Source organism: Lactuca virosa, chromosome 2 (genome assembly GCF_052849685.1).
Source record: "Lactuca virosa cultivar CGN04683 chromosome 2, Lactuca_virosa_CGN04683_v6, whole genome shotgun sequence".
Classification (NCBI taxonomy): Eukaryota; Viridiplantae; Streptophyta; class Magnoliopsida; order Asterales; family Asteraceae; genus Lactuca; species Lactuca virosa.
The window spans coordinates 149,488,309-149,508,769 of NC_136427.1; the positions used below are offsets into that span (position 1 = coordinate 149,488,309).

The 20,461-nt window shown below is 35.8% G+C and overlaps 1 long non-coding RNA gene and 1 pseudogene across 1 annotated transcript; one reads left to right on the top strand and one right to left on the bottom strand.

Moving 5' to 3' along the window:
* Nucleotides 1–1,698: 1,698 nt before the first annotated feature.
* Nucleotides 1,699–2,275, bottom strand: LOC145156553 (uncharacterized). The gene is made up of 3 exons (XR_013736790.1): nt 2,136–2,275; nt 1,849–2,065; nt 1,699–1,766 (listed from the first exon to the last, which is right to left on the bottom strand). It is a non-coding gene; the product is annotated as an uncharacterized LOC145156553 (long non-coding RNA).
* A 1,194-nt stretch (nt 2,276–3,469) lies between these two features.
* LOC145157867 (exocyst complex component EXO84C-like) lies at nt 3,470–10,005 on the top strand (annotated as a pseudogene).
* Nucleotides 10,006–20,461: the final 10,456 nt, after the last annotated feature.

A 20,461-nucleotide genomic window follows, 5' to 3' on the forward strand; every position in this document is an offset into this window, starting at 1 on the left:
TTTCTTACCGGATATATATCCCAGGTATCTATTATATATTTATAGAGTATATCTATATAATATACAAACGATCACTTAAGATCATGAGGATCACGATGTTGTTGATCAAGTTGTTGATGGCGTTGGCAGTGGTAAACAGTATGTTATGTATTTGACTCATCAGATCATAAAGTGTGACCTTAAAGCGAGTTAGAGAGTGTTTGGAAACACAACCATTCCACATTGAATTAAAAGGTATACATGGACACCCATTAAATTATATTAAATAATTTTAGGATATTTATATTAAATTTTTTCTTTTTAGATTGGCATCCTTCCTATTAGATAGACATCATTATGATTTTTTAATTAAACCAAGTAAATATATAATGTATTATTAGGTGCTTAACAAAAAAAAACTCATGTATAGATATTATAATATATCTTGAATTACTAATATGTTAACTTATCAAATTATAAGAAAGTTGAAGATGGGACATTAAAAAAAATAATAAAATAAAAAAAATAAAAAAAAACCTTAATATAAGACCTTTCCCCAAACCAATAATGAAATTTTTTTGACATATTAATTTTTTTTATTTCAATTAGGTTGTACACTTTCTAATTTGAATTTGGGATACACAATTGGAAGAGGCCCTTTGGCCTATTTATGTAGGCTACATAAAACATTAATTGTTGGTATTTGTTTTACATCAGCATTTTTATTTATTTATTTATTTATTTTTCATTCTAAGGGAATGAAATCTTTGTTAACTTGTTTATTAATTCATATTACCCAATGTAGACGGTATCCAAATAAGCAAATAGTAATGTGTGACGTGGCTGCCAAGTGGCCCTTATGTGGACCAGAATTTTTTTTAAGCTTGGAGAACAATTCCATATCGTAATCCTAAATTGGCATACCACCAACAATTTTTTTACCCATTTACATAACACACTACTAGAAACAGGGGTTTTAGAGACGGACGAATCCGTCGCTATTCTGTCGCTAAGTGTTGTTTGCGATGGATCAGCGACAGATTCACTCCATAGGTAGTTTAAGCGTGGCTAATGACTCAGCGAGGGTTTTAGCGACAGATCAGTTATTCCTTGAGACAAATTTAGCGACAGAATATCCGTCGCTAAATGTCACTCAATACATTTACCCAGGACATTAGCGACAATATTTGTTAAAGACATTTCGTCGCTCATCTGTCGCAAATTTCCCTGATCAGTTTTTTTTCGGTAGCTAATCCCTTGCAAAGTTCATATACTAAATTTTTTTTTCCGTCGCAGATCTGTCGCAAACTTTAGACATGATTTTTTCTCATAGCTAATCCCTCGCAAAATTCATAAATTAATGTTGTTCTTTTTCCGTCGCTGATCCGTCGCAAACTTTAGACATAATTTTTTTCCATAGCTAATCCCTCACAAAATTCATGCATTATTTATTTTTATTTTTTTGTCACTAATCCGTCGCGAACTTGTAATATAATTTTTTTTATTATGATTCTAAAAGAAAAAATACTACAATCATCAAATTATTATACTAAAAAACATCAAATAATGATGCAACCAAACATTATAATACAAAAACTATCAAAGTTACCGAATGACTGTCAGAATATGTATAAATGACCATTTTACCCTCCCCCTTCAATTAACCTATATCAAGACATGCTTTGTGCATTAAGTAAAACACAAACATGCATATACATACTTGAGGAAGGATTCCACCAATTAAAGCAGCACAGAGAGCAATGACAGATCCGATTCTTATAACGTATCTGAAATCATAATGATGGTTTTAGATGTAAATAAAGATGAAATTACAATTACACCCTTCAGAAAGAAATGTTGTATGCTTACACTGCTCCATTCATTCCATAATTAGCAAAAGCAGAGGCGATAGGGGTATCATGGTCTAATTGGGAACATGGCACCAAACCAATCACAACAGCAGATACAAGCATATACAAAACACAGCATGTAAACAGTGATTCTTCACCTGAGGATTCTTCACCTGTAATGTAAACACAGCAGATACCCCAATCCCAATAGGTAAATCTCTCTGAGGATTCTTCACCTGTAATATAAACAATATGAAAATTACAATTATACACTTCAGAAAGAACAATCACAATCACTAGTGTTACCTCTTCTGCTGTGCTGGTTACTGCATCAAAACCAACATATGAGAAAAAAAACGGTTGCAGATCCAGCAAGTACTCCATTAGCTCCATACGGGAAATACCTGAAAATCAGAAACATGTTTCATGTTGCCAAGGGTAAAATGTTAATTTAACACATGTGGAAAAATAAACATATTACCCGCCTGGAACTTTATATCCCACCCATTGAGTCTTGAAACCTATGTATCAGTCAACTACTATAATAAAATTTAAGAATATGTGCTATACGAATAAGTCATTAATTGAAAGGACTAAAATACCTCGTTGATTCCAGTGCAAAGTAGTCCAGTTATAATGAAGACTAAAACAGCAACACAAGGATCAACTACAATTCCAAGAATGGTGGGTCGAGTTAAGAAAGCAGGAAGCTTATCTGGACCTCCAAAAAACACAGCCTGTTTAAAATTGAAATTATATTTCGAAAAAGAAAAAGAAAATTGAAATTATAAATTAGGTTGAAAGAAAAAGGAGTGCACCATATTTGGGGATATGCCACGGGCTACTACTGCTCCACCAAGTGTGTATTCAAGAATCAAGGACAGGCCAATTAACCAAGCAACAGTGGAAGTTGAAGGGGATAGAATATTGATTTGCAGAAAGAAAATATGATTATATGAATAAGAGAATTGTTATGAGAAATTACGAGATTACCCTTCTCCAACACATAAGTAGGAATAGTGATATGCACTCCTTGTAGATGGGCAACAACATGCGAGTTTTGCATAACATAATGCTGAAACTCCCTGCTGTTTGCTCTTTAGCAACTGTTCCAACAAGAATGTAAACTCCAGCTCCAATTGTTGCTCCAACTCCTGATAAAATTGCTTTAACTTTTAGGTTAATTGATACCAATTCATCCCAACATCATACATACATACATACATACATACATATATAACAAATTCATTGCATAACAACACACGGAGAAACAGCTTGTATTAATCAACAAAACATATATATGTATCAATTTTACTTAATGTAAATCCGAGAAGTAATCAATAACAGATAGACGATGAAAGGTGATGCTACGTAAGTTGATTGAAAGTTTACCAATGGCGATGAGATCAAAAACAGAGAGACGTTTGGCCAACTGAAAACCCTCAGCTCTAGCAACACTTGCATCAACGTTTATCATGTGTCCTACAGAATCATTAGAACATGTTTATCATAAGATGCATTGATTAAAAGATGCATTGGCCAAAAAAGAAATGAATAATGACACATTGATCTGTCAAGAAATGAATAATGATTAAAAAAATTAATAAAAAGAAATGAATAATGATTAAAAAAATCAATAAAAAGAAACAAAAGAAAGAAAACACCCTGACCTTAAAACCTCATCCGATTCATTATCCAATGAATTTTCAAAACGAAAATCTTTAATTGAAAATCAACTTGTTGACATCATCTTTAAAAGTAGCAGTTTTGGGTTTACTAAAACTAGGAAAAGGTCCTCTTGCACATAATCTTTTTCTCAAGTCAAAAGCTGCCCGACTTCAAAAAAGTATCCAAATCTTTCTCCCATCCTGCCCGTGCTACCCAGAAACATTTCCCGCCACTTTATCCAACATTATATTTTCCACAATCTCATCAACAACAAAAGAAATGGGAACAATATTTGGAGATGATTTACTTTACAACAACCGACTTGTTCAATGGGCAGAAAGGGAAATTGAATTATTTGTGAAATTGGTTAAAGAAAACACCCCTTCTTCAGAAACTGTTTCAGCTTTACATGCTGCAAGTGTATGTGTTCAGGCTAGTTTGAATCACTGCTCTTAGTGATTCAAAAGTGCTAAAGTTGTCAAAAGTGCTTTTAGTGCTTTTGGAGCCTTATATTGAAGAGGTTCTTGAATTGAATTTTAGAAGAGCAAGAAAATTAGTTTTTGATTTTTGTTACACGTCATCAATCCGTGGTTAAGTTAGTTACAATTTGTGTTTCTTGTAATGTATATATTTTCTTTGTTCTTGTATTGTACAGAAGGTTTTTCAATCAATCAATGAAGAAAGCTTATTTTCTTTCTATCATCTTCATCAATTCTAACATGGTATCAGACTAATTGTGTTCGATCCATCTTCTTCAAAATTCTTCTTTCTTGCTCTGTTTTCTGCAAATCATGTCTCAATCAACGACTTCTCATTCTTCATCCAGTAATTCTTCTCAAATTCCTGATCATACCAGTCCCTATTATCTTGGATCTGCAGATAATCCAAGCTCAATTCTCGTTTCTACTGTATTCAATGGAATTAGATTCTCTTCTTGGAAACGATCGATGTCAATCGCTTTGTATGCCAAAAACAAATTTGGATTCGTTGATGGTACTATTCTTCAACCTGCAATTACTTCTTCAGAATATTCTGCATGGTTCCGAGTCAATTCGATGGTTATTAGTTGGCTTCTAAACTCTCTTCACAAGAACATTGCTGATAGTGTCTTGTTTCTTCCATCTGCACATGAAATTTGGAACGAACTTCATAATCGCTATTCTTAATCTGATGGATCATTGATTTATCAGATTCAACAACAATTATATTCAATTTCACAAGGCGCGGATGATTTTCCCACATATTTCACCAAGATTTCAAAGATCTGGGATGAGTTACGCATTGTACAGAATTTACCTGCTTGTACCTGTGAATCTGCTACAGGAATTCGTCAATTTCTTGAAGATCAACGCCTTATTCAACTGTTAATGGGACTCAACGATTCATATAAAGTAATTCGGGGACAAATCCTTATGATGAAACCTTTACCAACTGTCTCTACTGCTTATTCCTTGATATTTCAAGAAGAACGTCAAAGAGACATTCATGTTTCCCCAAAGTTTGCTCATGATATTATGGCTATGCAAATGATTCTTTCAAGAAAAACATCACATGCAGTCACTGTAAGAAATCTGGTCATACGAAGTCTCAGTGTTATCGGCTCATTGGTTTTCCTACTACTTTCAAATTCACAAAATCCAAGAAGGAAGAGCCTAAATCTGCAGTTCATAATGTTGCAGTTTCACCTTCAATTTCACAAGAACAATACAATCATCTCATGCAATTGCTTCAGGCTACTGGTGTTTCATCTTCTTCATCATCTAATCAAGTAATTTCTGATATTACTGAAGGAGCAATGCAATCTGAAGGTACGTCTTTTTCATTTGCACTTTTTGCTGCAAATGCCTATCGATCTGCATCAAAATTGAAAAATCATTTTTCCTGGATCATTGATTTTGGGGCTACAGATCATATATGTTCTAATCAATCTCTTTTTTCTTCTTTACAACCTCTTTCTCAGCCTCACTATCTTGGTCTTCCTAATGGTCTAAACACACAAGTTACTCTATTTGCTAATGTTAAACTTCAGGATTCTATAACATTACAAGGAGTTTTATATGTCCCTTGTTTCAAATATAATCTCCTCTCTGTTTTCAAACTCAATTCTCAACTCAAAACTTTTATGTTCTTCACTGATGATCAATGTATCATGCAGGACCCTTCGAAGAATGAATTAGCCCTTGGAATACTTGGAACAAGAGTCAATGTTTTGTTTGTTTTTGATCATCAGGATATTAGTCAAAGTCTTTGTTTCAATCTTAGTTTTTCAGATTTTATTCAATCTGTTCCTCTTGTAAGATTTTCATGTAATTCTGCAATAAAATCTTTGTCAAAGACTATGATATTACATCAAAGATTTGGTCATATTCCTTTTCTTAAACTCAAGGAAATGATGCTTGTTTCTTCCAATTCTAATTCATATGAGATTGATTCTTGTCTCATTTGTTCTAAATCTAGACAACATCGATTGCCATTTCCTAATAGTATTACAATGACCAAATTACCCTTTGAATTGATACATGTTGATGTTTGGGGTCCTTATAAATATCCAACTCATGATGGGTTTAGATATTTCATTACAATAGTGGATGATTACAGCAGGTTTACTTGGATCAAACTTTTATCTCATAAAAGTTATGCTTTTCCTGCCATTCAAGCTTTTGTTACTTTCATCCAAAATCAGTTTGGTGTTACAATCAAAAGCATCCGAAGTGACAATGCTTATGAATTGGGATCTAGTAATGAGGGTATTGCTTATTATGAATCTCTTGGTATTTTACATCAAAAATCCACACCCAATACACCACAGCAGAATGGCTTAGTTGAAAGAAAACATAAGCATGTTCTTGAAATTGCTCGTGCTCTTTATTTTCAATCTGGATTGGGCAATGCATATTAGGGAGAATGTGTCAATGTGGCAACACATTTAATCAACCGGATTCCTTCAAAAACACTTGATAAACAATCTCCTTATGAAGTTCTTTTCAAACAAAAGCCTTCATTATCTCATTTAAAGACTTTTGGATGTCTTTGCCATGCTTCTTCTTCATCAAATGGTCGAGATAAATTCATGCCTAGAGCACAATCATGTATTCTTATTGGTTACCCTGAAGGACAAAAGGCTTATAAACTTCTAAATTTGGAAACTAAAACCATTTTCGTGTCAAGAGATGTTCGTTTTTTCGAAGATATTTTTCCACTTCTCAGTAAAGATACTCATCACTTTACTTCACACCCCTCATTTCTTCCCAACATTCCACATACTTGTGATGATTATCCATCTCCTTCTTCATCTTCAACTGAGTTACCTCATGCCTCTCTTGCCCATCAACATATTCCTGATCCTCCTCCAGTTTCTTTACGCAGATCTACTAGACAAAGTGTGCCTCCTGCACATCTTCGAGACTATGTTTGTAATGTTGTTCTTGACAACTCTGATTCAGATTGTTGTCATACACTCACAAATCTATGCATTGATTGCAATACATCACCTATCAACATTTCAAATCCTTCTTCTTTGGCTTTTCATGTTAGCACATCTATTCCTGAACCAGCCTTTTATAATCAAGCCAAAGGTGTTCATGTTTGGGAGGAGGCCATGAATAAAGAATTCGAAGCACTAGAAGCTAATCATACTTGGGATATCGTTAAATTACCAAAAGGAAAAAGACCTATATCATGTCGATGGGTGTACAAAACTAAACATCGTGCTGATGGTAGCATTGAAAGACACAAAGCACGCCTTGTTGCTAAGGGCTTCACTCAAAAATATGGTGTCGACTACCATGAAACGTTTTCTCCAGTTGTGAAATTTAACACTGTGAGAATTCTTGTTACTCTTGCTGTTAAAAACAGATGGAAAGTTCATCAATTTGACGTTAATAACACTTTTCTTCATGGCGATCTTCATGAAGAGGTCTATATGAGAGCACCACCTGGTTTGCATGTTCCTTCTTCATCACATGTATGCAAATTAAGGAAGTCCCTTTATGGTCTTAAACAGGCCTCTCGTCAATGGTATGAAAAGTTGTCCATTGCTTTAAAATCTAGAGGATTTTCTCATTCTTTGAATGATCATTATTTATTTCTCAAGAAAGTGGACAATTCCATAGTCATCATTGCAGTATATGTTGATGACATTCTTGTCACAGGAGATAATGAACAAGAAATTCATTTTTTGAAAGAATTTCTTGATGATCAATTTCGTATAAAGGATCTTGGATTCATTCATTTTTTCTTAGGATTGGAGTTTAATGAAGTTTCTAATGGCATGGTTCTTCATCAACACAAGTTTATTCTTGATTTACTTCGTGATTATCACATGGAAAATGCAGATTCTGTGAATACTCCTCTTCCTACTGGTTTAAAATTAGTACCCAACATGGATGATCCTCTTGAAGATCCAACCCTCTATAGACAACTTGTTGGAAAACTCAAATTTTTGCTCCATACTAGACCTGATTTGTCATTTGCTGTTCAGCATCTGAGCCAATTCAATCAAACTCCTAGTAAAGTACACTATGATGCTGCAATTCATATTTTAAAGTACTTGAAAGGGACAATTTCCAGGGGTATATTACTCAACAATGATCCTACTTTTAATATTGAAGCTTTCTGTGATTCAGATTGGGCTGCTTGCCCAATCACTAGACGTTCAGTTAGTGGTTTCTTCATCTTATTTGGCAATGTTCCTGTATCTTGGAAATCAAAGAAACAAACCATTGTATCCCTTTCATCTGCCGAAGCTGAATATCGATCTATGCGGAGGGTATGTTCGGAATTAGTTTGGTTAAGTCGTCTCTTACAAGAGCTGAATGTCCCAAATATCATTCCAATACCACTTAAGTGTGATAACCAAGCTGCAATCTACATAGCTAAAAACCCAGTTTTTCACGAACGAACCAAACACATTGAGCTAGATTGTCACTTTGTTCGTGAAAAGTTACAAGGAGGATTGATTACACTTTCTCATGTTTCCAGTTCTAACCAATTAGCAGACATTTTTACTAAATCTCTTCCTTCTACACAACATAATGATGCAATTTCCAAGCTGGCATTTTCTCAATATCCACCACCAGCTTGAGGGGGGGTGTTACACGTCATCAATCCGTGGTTAAGTTAGTTACAATTTGTGTTTCTTGTAATGTATATATTTTCTTTGTTCTTGTATTGTACAGAAGGTTTTTCAATCAATCAATGAAGAAAGCTTATTTTCTTTCTATCATCTTCATCAATTCTAACAATTTTTCAGGAAATGATGAGATGTTGCCATTGTCACCTCGCCTTGCCTCTCCTTTGTCTACTTTTGCTATATCTTCTGATGGGATGCTTGTTGATAGTGGGACCCGTTTCATCTTTATGGTCAAAGTGAGTTGACTTTATTTGAATGCAAGAAATAGCAATGTACTTTCACTGATTTGTTTATTATAGAAATTTACTTTCATTATATTACTTGTTTATGATTTTTACAGGATATAGTGGAGCAACTAACACGCCTAGTCATGTTACACTTTGGAGGAAATATTTTAACAAGAATTCTAAAACTTTTTGATCAATACATGGATGAACTCATAAAAACTTTACCTGGACCTTCTGAAGATGACAATTTAGTGGAGTTAAAAGAAGCTGTACCTTTTAAAGCTAAAACAGATTCCCAACGACTTGCCCTTTTGGGAACTGCATTCACTATTGCAGAAGAGCTGTTACCAATGGTTATGTCAGAATATGGAGTGTTTTAAACGAAAGCAAGGAAGCAGGAAATGACAATACTGCCCCTCTAGTTGGAATTCTGATCCTTTGCCTTCTTTGCCCTTCCAGGTAATTTAATGGAAGCATTTTTGTCTAAACAAGCTACATGCTTTTGAGTTTTACAAATTTGCACTTATTTATTTTGGGAATTGTGGTGTTTATGCAGGCATTATTTGGGAAGCTGCAGTAGTCAACAACAGTTGCTGGAGATGTGTTACTTGGGAAAGAAAAGATACAGAAAGTGTTGCTTGCAAGGCTAACTGAAACTGTTGTGATGTGGGTGATGTCTAATGAAGAGGATTTTTGGATTGTTTTAGAAAATGAAGTGGCAAAACTTCAGCCACAAGGATTACAACAGGTAACTAATTAAGGGCTAAATGCAAGAAATACCAACATATTGAGTAAAAGTTCTACATTTTTTTATTGTAGTTGATTCTAGATATGCATTTCACTGTTGAAATCGCGCGTTTTGCTGGTTACCCTTCAAGAAATGTACACCAAATGGCATCATCTATAATTGCTCGTGCTATCAGAACATTCTCAGGGAGAGGGCTAAACCAACAAAGGTAATAAGGGTATTTAAGTAATTTTACTTTGAAAAATATACCCAGTTATAGCATTCAAAGTTGTTTTTGTATTTGGATGACATTGCTATAATTGGGTAGTTTTTTTCAAATATAAGAAAGTATAGATGCTATAATAAACAAACCAACATAAGTACATTGCTATTTGTGTAAATTGTTGTGTGGATAACAGCTAAGCTTACCTTTACAGGAAGTTCATCCACAGAAAAATCCAATTCTTCTCCCCACATTGGATTTCTTCAACCAGGAACCATTTAGTTGCAGATCAACATCAGTAAAAATGACCATTTCTATAAAACAGAAGCAACCAGTGAGATTCTTAATTGAAATTGACCAAATCTTGCTATAAATTTTACCTAAATTGCTTTTCTGTACCACAAGTGACGATTGCATAAGGATCTTACATGTCATTCAAGTTGGCACCAATAAGATTCTTATCTGCGAACAGTTCCACCTTCAAAACATAACAGATAATGCTACAAATTAGCAAGAACAAAAGAAATGAAAAGCCATTTAGAATTTTTGATACACCTTGATTACATAAGTAGAGCTGCCATTAGAGTCACCCTTCTATTGATCTATCTACAAAAATAAGTATAGAAGTGCTTGTCATACACAAAAGGACAAGCACCTGTGAAACAAATAGTATGTAAAGTAACCAAAATTATCACATTTTTTTATTTATGTTTCTTGAATCTGATTTAGTTAAAGTAAGATATGTTATACTAAGTTCTATTATTTATATTTATGATGCAGTGCAACCTGGGGATAATTTGAATAAAACACAAATAGAATTATTTCTCAAGGGAATAAAAAATGTGATAATTTCATAATGTTGGGCTTGTTACAGAGCTTGTGGATGTTGACGAGAGCAAAATTATAGAATATAATTGTTGTAGATAATATCAAGTTCCTTTAGAATAGGCTGTACATTTGGTGAGTTTGTTTCTCTCTTTCATGTATAAATGTAATGTACCTGTGATTGATATGGAATAAAAAAACGGAAGATTCTTCCTCCTAAATCTTGAACTCTTAGTTTCTATATGGTATCAGAGCATACCAATCACAGCTAAAAGAAAAAATCTCGAACCCATTGATCAATGGGAACCGAAGAAGGATCAAGCGGAACTTCAAACCCCTCATCTGTCATTGTACAGAACGTACAAGATGCTCCGTTTCCCACTGGAGTCATTCTGGATGATACAAATTACCCTTTGTGGTCCCAACATATGGAGATGCGAATTGGTGCAAGAAACAAATCCGGATTTATCACTGGTAAATCCCAGAAACAGACGAGAAACTTATCGAAACCTGGTTGATCGACAACAACCGGGTCAAAAGTTGGCTTATCGACTCAATGAGTCCAACCCTAATGCGCCGCTTCGTACGTCTTCAAACGGCTGCTGAAATATGGGATGCAGTAGGAAAAACCTTCTATGATGGAACAGATGAAACACAACTCTTCGAATTAAATTGGAAATCATTCACCACTAGACAGAATGGTCGATCGCTACCCACCTACTACAACGAACTTGTAAGTATCTTTCAAGAGATTGATACTCGTTTAACAACACAGGAAGAAACCGTCGAGGACACTGTTGCTCTTAACAAAACTATGTCTCGGTTCCGTGTTCACATCTTCTTAGCTGGTCTAGATGCCGAATTTAACCAAGCAAGGAGTGAAATTCTGAGAAAGGATCCACCCCTGAGTTTGGAATCAAGCTATGCTTACATCCGTAAGGACCAAAACCAGAGACAGACTATGGAAGAACCAAAACCCGAGCCAGATAGCATGGTACATATGGTCTCTCGAAATGTTCATCAGAAAGGGAAGAACTCAAATGGTAAGAAAAACACATTCACCTATGCCCATTGTGGGGAAGAAGGACATTCAAAGCTGAGGTGTTATGAAATCATTGGCTACCCTGAATGGTGGGACTTCTCAAAGAAGCCTAGGAAGAAACTTGGTCAAGCCACAATAGCAACCTCTGGACAAACTCAAGAAGCGTCCAAAGAGGCATCCATTCCCATGGCAGCCCACACCACCACCGATGTTAAATCAAAACCAAACTAATTATAACATTTGGCTAATTGACATAGGTGCAACCGACCATATGACAAACAACCCGAAAAATTTAACAAGTTCATATTCTCAAAAACAAAGTGTCATTCAAACCGCGAATGGAGAACTAGAAAAAGTAACCGGTGCAAGGTCTGTAAGGGTATCAAACTCCATGGACCTTGATTCAGTCCTTGTAGTTTCATCCTTATCAACTAACTTAATATCAGTTAGTCAAATTACAGAAGCACTTAATTGTTATGTAATTTTCTGGCCAAATTATTGTGTGTTTCAGGATATGGCAACACATCAGATTCTTGGTTATGGTACTAGAAGGGGGCAATTGTACTATCTTGAAGACAATCATCAAAGCAAGGCGTTTCATACCGGAATAAGGGAAGCAAATAAATCGGTAGCAATGTTATGGCACCGACGTTTAGGACATTTGTCATTCAGTTATCTCAAGAAACTCAAACCAAATTTGTTTTTAAATTCTGTTGAGAGTGAATTTAAGTGTGGCATTTGTGAATTGGCAAAAAATACAAGAGTTTCTTATGTCCCTAGCAATAATAAAGCTACTATACCGTTTATGAAAATTCATTCAGACGTATGGGGACCTGCCCCAATCCCTACGTCTAGTGGTGCACGATATTTTGTAACTTTTATTGACGAATGTACTAGAATGATTTGGGTATCTCTATTAAAAAACAAAGGAAAAGTATTGTTTGCATTTAAAGAGTTATGCCAAGTTATCAAAACCGAATATAGGAAGGAAATTCAAATATTACAGTCGGACAACGGGGGAAAGTATGCAAACTGAACAAGGCATTGTACGGGCTGAAACAATCTCCTTGGGCCTGGTTTGGGCGATTCTCTACATTCATGAAGAAAATCGGGTATAGACAAAGCGATGCTGACCACACACTGTTTGTAAAAAATGCTAATGGAAGAGTAACAGCGCTCATCGTGTATGTTGATGATATGGTAGTGACAGGAAATGATTCAGAAGAAATGAAGAAACTTCAAGCTCTACTTGCCACAGAGTTTGAATTAAAGGATCTAGGATATCTAAAGTATTTCTTAGGTATTGAAGTTGCAAGATCACAAGCCGGAATTACTATGTGTCAGCGAAAATATATACTAGACTTGTTAACTGAAACAGGAATGCTTAATTGCAAGCCTGTAGATACTCCAATCGAAGTGAACCATAGACTGGCTATTGTTCCAAATCAGGTACCCACAAATAAGGAAAGGTATCAAAATTGGTCGGAAAACTCATATACCTGTCACACACGAGACCCAACATTGCATATGCAGTGAGTGTAGTTAGCCGGTTCATGCATGCCCCGAGTGAAGAACATATGAAAGTTGTGTATCGAATATTGAAGTACCTCAAAGCAACTCATAGTAAAGGATTGTTTTTTAAGAAAAATTAAGATCACAAAGTCATGGGATATACAGATGCAGACTGGGCAGGTGACCGAATGGACGGGAAATCCACCTCAGGTTATTTTACTTATGTTGGAGGTAATCTTGTAACTTGGAGGAGTAAAAAGCAAAAGGTAGTATCAAGATCCGGCAGAGTATCGAGGAATGGTGCATGGAGTATGTGAATTATTATGGATAAAGCGGATTTTACGTGATCTAGGGATATCTCTCTTATCTCCCATACAGCTTCACTGTGATAATGAGTCGGCCATGAAGATAGCAAACAATCCTGTTCAGCATGATAGAACAAAACATGTAGAGATTGATAGGCATTTCATAAAAGATCATCTCGAAAGGAAGAATATTGAACTTCCACATATAAGCTCTGAAGATCAACTTGCAGATATGCTAACGAAAGTTGTGTGTGGAAGAGTGTTTGAGTGCTCTCTTAACAAGCTGGGAATGATAGATATACATTCTCCACCTTGAGGGGGAGTGTTGACGAGAGCAAAATTATAGAATATAATTGTTGTAGATAATATCAAGTTCCTTTAGAATAGGCCGTACATTTGGTGAGTTTGTTTCTCTCTTTCATGTATAAATGTAATGTACCTGTGATTGATATGGAATAGAAAAACAGAAGATTCTTCCTCCTAAATCTTGAACTCTTAGTTTCTATAATGGATGCATGTACAGAGATGACAGGAGAGGTTCAGGGTGAAGCTTTGATGCACAAAACTTCTGCACAAAACTTATGCTACCAGGCTTATATATGACTAAAGCAACCAATCAAACCCTATATCAAGTTCTAATTCTAAGTATCTATTCTAATATAGATGCAATCGATATAAGAGGAATGACGATTGAAAAAGGGGGAAAAATATTGAGAAATTAAACCCTAACGTAATATAGTGTGCAATTGAACCAAACCTAACCTAATATATGACTAAAGCAAATAAAATCAAGAGATTTACCTGAATCGGAAGTTAACGAAGAATAATTTTAGATTTTAAAAATGTGGAGGCTGTCGGATTGGGAAGTTGCAATGGTCCATGGTGTCGTCATCTGTTTGAACGGAGAGTGTGAGATTAGGTTAAGCTGCAACTCGAGAGTTATGCATGTTCAGTTGGAGTGATAAAGCAGGTTTGGGAGGGACGGAAACTTACACAAACTCTGTGAAACTGGAATTGGATTCACCAATTTTTGCGAGAGATCGTCAATTAAAAAAACATAACGTGTGTATGCTCCATCGGTATTCTCTCGCTAAACACATACCAGATGACAAAAAGTCGACGATTTTTTTTCCCTCGTCGAACCCTCGCCAAATGACTTAGTTTTCCACCGATCACCGAGGAATAAGGGTGCGTCGATAAATACTTGTAAGATCCGTAGCTTATCCCTCGCTAAACCCTCTCTAATATGCTATATATTGAATAAATAAAATACTTGTTTAAACCATCGCAGATCTCTCGCAATTCCCTCTCTATAAGCCAAAATTTTGCCACAGAATAAATCCCTCTCTGAATCCGTAGCTGAAACTCAAGTTTCTAGTAGTGACAAACCCTTTTTGGTTAAACCCTTCGTCTTCCATACCGATCGACACAAAATCAAAATATATTCCAAATGAATCTTTTATAACAACTAGTATTTGGACTTAAACAATGGCATGACGAGCCCATTTACCAACCTCGATATCACCTGCTTCAAGTTGTAGATCTAGGTAGCTGGTATCGCAAATGAAGAAGATGTATGAGATTGGTTGTTTTTGTCTGAAGGGTACACTTACCAATCTCCAAGCTGAAGTTGCTATTGTGAAGAAGTCAAACAAAGATATGAAGTGGGGTCTATTTGCATCAGTTACGCCTATCCTCAGAAGCTTCGTCATGCTAAAGTGATTGTAGGAGTATGAAGGTGGGTTGAAGGAAGTGAGTTTTGTGTTCTAGTATAACTTGTAGATATGTATGTGTGTTTAGATCTGGTGTTGTAAGTCATGTGCATTTTGTATTATCTTATGAAGAAATATGATACATGTGAAGCATTATATTGTTGTATAGCCCACGTTCATTAAATGGTAGTTATAATGGGTTGAAAACACATTATTTATTATACTTCTTTGCAGGTTTGAAATATATGATTTTATCTCAAAGTCAACATACAAGTGTAAAGTGTACTTATATAGTCATGTCACAAATAAAAGAGGGGTGCATTTCTGTTTTCAAAAGCCAAATTCATTAGAAACAATGAATTGTACATTTTGTATTCTTAGATTTATTTTTTGGATTTTATATATTTTATGAATTATAAAAAACATACTGGTAGAAATTGCTTTAAAAGTACAATAAACACGTGCAAATTTCCAACTACAGTGACCATGTTTCTGTGGCAATTTTAATCTTATTTTATTCATCCTTTTTGAACAATTATTGTCTTCACCATTTTGGGACCATCAGTGACATGTTAAGACCATAAAAAAGTGTAATGCAATTCCCAATCCTTATATAATTTCCCAAACAAATAACAATACAACTTAACACAAAATAACATATGTTAACACACAACATAATGTTTGCATACGACAACATCAAACGAACATTTATAACACAATGAAAAATAGTTTTAAACTTGATACAACACAATTTAATCCAAATTCAATCGTGTTGCATCACTATTTCCTTTCCTATTCTTGACTTAATCTTCATAGACCCATCTACTAAATTTGGCACCTCTCCCCTCTATTATGCTTCATCCTCTCTTCTGCCATGGGTACCTCCCTAATTGTCTCTTCTTGTACTGGATCCTCCCTAACCTTTTTCCTTTTCCTTGCTCTTAATTTAGGAGACCTTTTAACTAGTTTGCATGTTAACTTGACAATGTGTTTGCAAGCTCTCTCATATAAATCTCTTCTTCTTTTAATTGTAGGTCTACCTGGATTTCTTCACTTAACTGGAGAATATTGCTCCCATTAACTAGAAGCATTGGGTACTTGTAACTGTTTCTGTATAATGTTGCAACGTACAAGGGGGAAACATAATTTTCAACATTTCTATTGAAAAATGAGATTTCAATGGTTAGAGTCCGCAGTTGTAAAGTTTGTTTTTATCTAAATCAACATCATAAAACTCTGCCAAGTTCCTTGTTTTAAATTGATTCAACTCACTGGGTAGAACTTTCTACTACCTAAATAAACATAATTGACATAATTAACATAATCTATATATGTAACTCATGGAAAATAATAGTTGAAGTACCTTTGTTTCCTCTTCAACTCATTAAGTTTAAATCTAATTGTTGGACATGACGCATGTGGACCTCATGTACCTCCTTTGGTGTTCAAGTTAAGCACCATGTCCAACAAATACATTTAGATTTCCTACAACATGGTTATGATGAGATGATGACACTATTGAAGCTCATATAATTAAACACCATTCTCTACAACATCACAATCTCTATCAAATTTGAAAAATTCCATGCACCAAGTCTTTGTGCCCCTCTCCATTAAGTGGTCATAGGCAGCATTGTTTAGCACATTGCAGTTAATCCAAAATAGGTAATATTCATAATGAGAGAATTATTTCCTAAAATTTGCATATATACGCCTTGAAAGACTGTGTAGAAAGACAACAAACAATATAAACTAGAACAGGGAAAAAGAAAGATTGGAGAAGAAGGTTGGAAAAACCCAGCGTGTATTCCTGTGTCTTTATTATGAGTATATATATAAGAGAGATACAAGGGTAAAAAAGGAAATACACATTTACAGGACTAAACTTATGCCTTAATTACAGGGCCTAAATTGATAATTGACAAATGGCAAATCAGTCCAAATAATGTAATGCACAAAACAATATTTTCTAAATATATTTACGTTTACACCCCCCCCCCCCCCTCAAGTAAGACGTCCGTATGGAAGACGCAACTTGACTGATAAGGAATTGAATCTGACTTTAGGTAGACCCTTTGTGAACAAATCCGCTAACTGATCATCTGTTGAAATGTAGTGTAGAGATAAAAAAAACCTCTAGTAACCAATTCCCGTATGAAATGATAGTCGATTTCAATGTGGCGGGTGCGGGCATGGAAGACTGGATTATGTGCCATATGTAATGCTGATAGATTGCCACAAAAGAGAAAGGGAGGATGAAGAAAGATATTCAGCTCACGAAACAAGTAGGAAAACCACCGAAGTTCTGCAGTAGTAGTTGCTAGTGCACGATATTCAGCTTCACAGCTTGACCGTGAAACTGTTGATTGTTTCTTGGCAGTCCAAGAGACGAGATTTAGACCAATATATATGCAAGCACTTGTTGTAGACCTACGATCATTAGGGTCCCATGCCCAATCAGAATCAGAGTAAGCTCGGATGTCAAAAGTGTTTGAAGGGTAGAAAGACAACCCCTCTTGTATTGTGCCTTTAATGAACCTTAGGATGCGTTTAGCAGCCTGCAGATGAGAGGTGCGAGGTTGATGCATGAACTGGCATACTTGATTGACAGAAAATGCGATCTCTGGCCTGGTTAGTGTGAGATATTGTAATCCACCAACCATGCTACGATACTCGGTAGCATCTAAAAGAAGATCACCATCATGTACTGAAAGCCGAGAATTAAGAGCACTGGGAGTGGTGGCTGGCTTGCAACCAGTCATGTTGAACCTTTCCAAAAGATCCAGAGCATATCTGGTTTGTTGTAGCTGTAAAGTATGATCATTACGTGTGGCTTCTATGCCAAGAAAATAATGTAAATCACCAAGACGACGACTGTCAAAAGTCTCACATATTGCATCAATCACACTAGCCACCATCGAAGGAGATGATCCCGTGACAATTATGCCATCAACATAGACTAGAAGAACTGTAGTAGCCTCTTTAGTGTGTCTGATGAAGAGAGATGAATCAGATTGATTGTTAAAGAAGCCCAAACGTAAAAGAAAGTCATGAAGACGTTCAAACCACGCCCGAGGACTTTGCTTGAGACCATAGAGTGCACGATCTAGCTTGCACACATGATTAGGGAAGGAATTAGAAACAAAGCCTGGTGGCTGTTTCATGTAAATGTCTTTATGAAGTATGTCATTAAGAAAAGCATTTCTGACATCCAGTTGATATCCCACCTTTGAGCATGAGCGATTGAAAGAACAGTACGTATGGTTGATGGTTTAACCACTGGACTGAATGTCTCTGCATAATCAAGACCTTCCTGTTGGGTGAACCCTTGTGCCACCAAACGAGCTTTGTGGCGCTCAAGAGACCCATCTGATTTGCGTTTGACTTTAAATATCCATCTACATCTAACAACATTCATTTCTTGTTGAAGCGGAACCAAATGCCATGTGTTGTTTTTGTGTAGGGCTGTAATTTCCTCTTGCATTGCACGTTGCCAATGAGGTAACTTGGAGGCTTGTTTAAAAGTACGAGGTTTATAAAATAAGTCATCAGACTTAGTTGCCATCAGACCATGTGGAAGTGAGTGTGGTGTTGTTGATCGATAGATATCAGCTAAAGATTTAACCTTGAGAACTGGATTTAAATCATCCGGACTTTCAGGGGATGGAGTGGCCGGTTCTGAAAGTACAGGGCTGGCAGGTGAAGAAACATCGGGAGTGGGGGGTGAAGAGGGAAAAGCTTCAGGGGTGGCTATTGAAGATTCTGTAACATCACCAGGAGAGAAAAGTACTTGGGTATTTGAAGTAACTATTGGGTGTTGATGATGAGTTCGATTCTTGATGGGTCTGGTAGGAGTTTCAAAAGTATGTGGTGACATAGGGTTGGGTGTGCATGGTGGCTACCCAACACCTCTCTTTGATTTATGGTAAGGTTTGGCTGCAAATAGACCTCTCCAGAAATTTGGTTTACGACATGCTCAACATTTTTTTGTTGTGATTGCCCGAGTGAAGAACCTGCAATATTATTTCTCAAGGGAAAATCCAACTCATCAAAAACAACATGTCAAGAAATGTAAACTCGGCCATTCTTTAAATCCAAACATCGATAACCTTTACGTGAATTATCATAACCAAGAAAAATACAGTGAACTGATTTTGGCATAAGCTTGTGAGAATTGTATGATTGAATGTACGGGAAACAAGAAGAACCAAAGACTTTAAGGAAACGATAGTCAGGATCACGCAATAGAAGTTTTTGATAAGGAGAGAGATAATTGAGTTGACGCATGGGTAATCTATTTATCAAGTACACAGCAGTATTAAAAGCTTCGAGCCAAAACTTAAAAGGTGTGTTTGATTTTGCCATAAGACATAGACCCATTTGAACAATGTGTCTATGTTTTCATTCTACGACACCGTTTTGTTGTGGTGTGTAAGGACAGGTAAGTTGATGTTTAATTCCATATTTGGACAGAAAAGCTGTAAAATGACGACTAGTGAATTCACCACCACCATCAGTTTGGACCACCTTAACAGAATGCACCGCTGCAATTTTTCGAGATAATTGATTTTCAATTTGAGTTTTGAAGGTAAAAAGACATTAGTAACATCAGACTTATGAAATAATAGGAAAAGCCACACATAACGGGAGAAATCATCAACTATAGATAAGTAAAACCGATGACCATTCATAGAATAAACCGGGGCAGGGCCCCAAACATCAAGGTGAAGCATGTCAAGAGGATGTAAAGCATTAAAATTTCTAGGAACAAATGATAATTTGGTTGATTTTCCCATAGGACAAACATGGCAACACTGTTTTTCTGAAAATTTGCCATTTATTGGTAACTTAAACTTGCTGCAAAGAACTCTAAGAATATTAGGAGAATGATGTCCTAAGTGATCATGCCAAGTATCCGGAGTTGACCGTTCGCCTAAGAGAGTAACTGGGCTATGATATGTGTTTGGATTAAATGATAGCTGATAAAGACCTCCGGTGCAGAAGAGTATCCCGCGTCTGAATGTCCTTAACATGAAAACCACACAAGTCAAGTTCAAAGAAACAATTATTATCCTTAGAGAATTGACGAATGGATAATAGAGGTTTGTGCAACTTAGGAATAAACAGAACATTGTTGAGTTGAAAAGATCGATTTTTATGATGAATAGAAGATTTACCAACTCGAGAAATAGGCAAGCTTGTGCCATTACCAAAAATCACTAAATTTTTACCTGTATATGACGAATAGTCAGAATGTGAG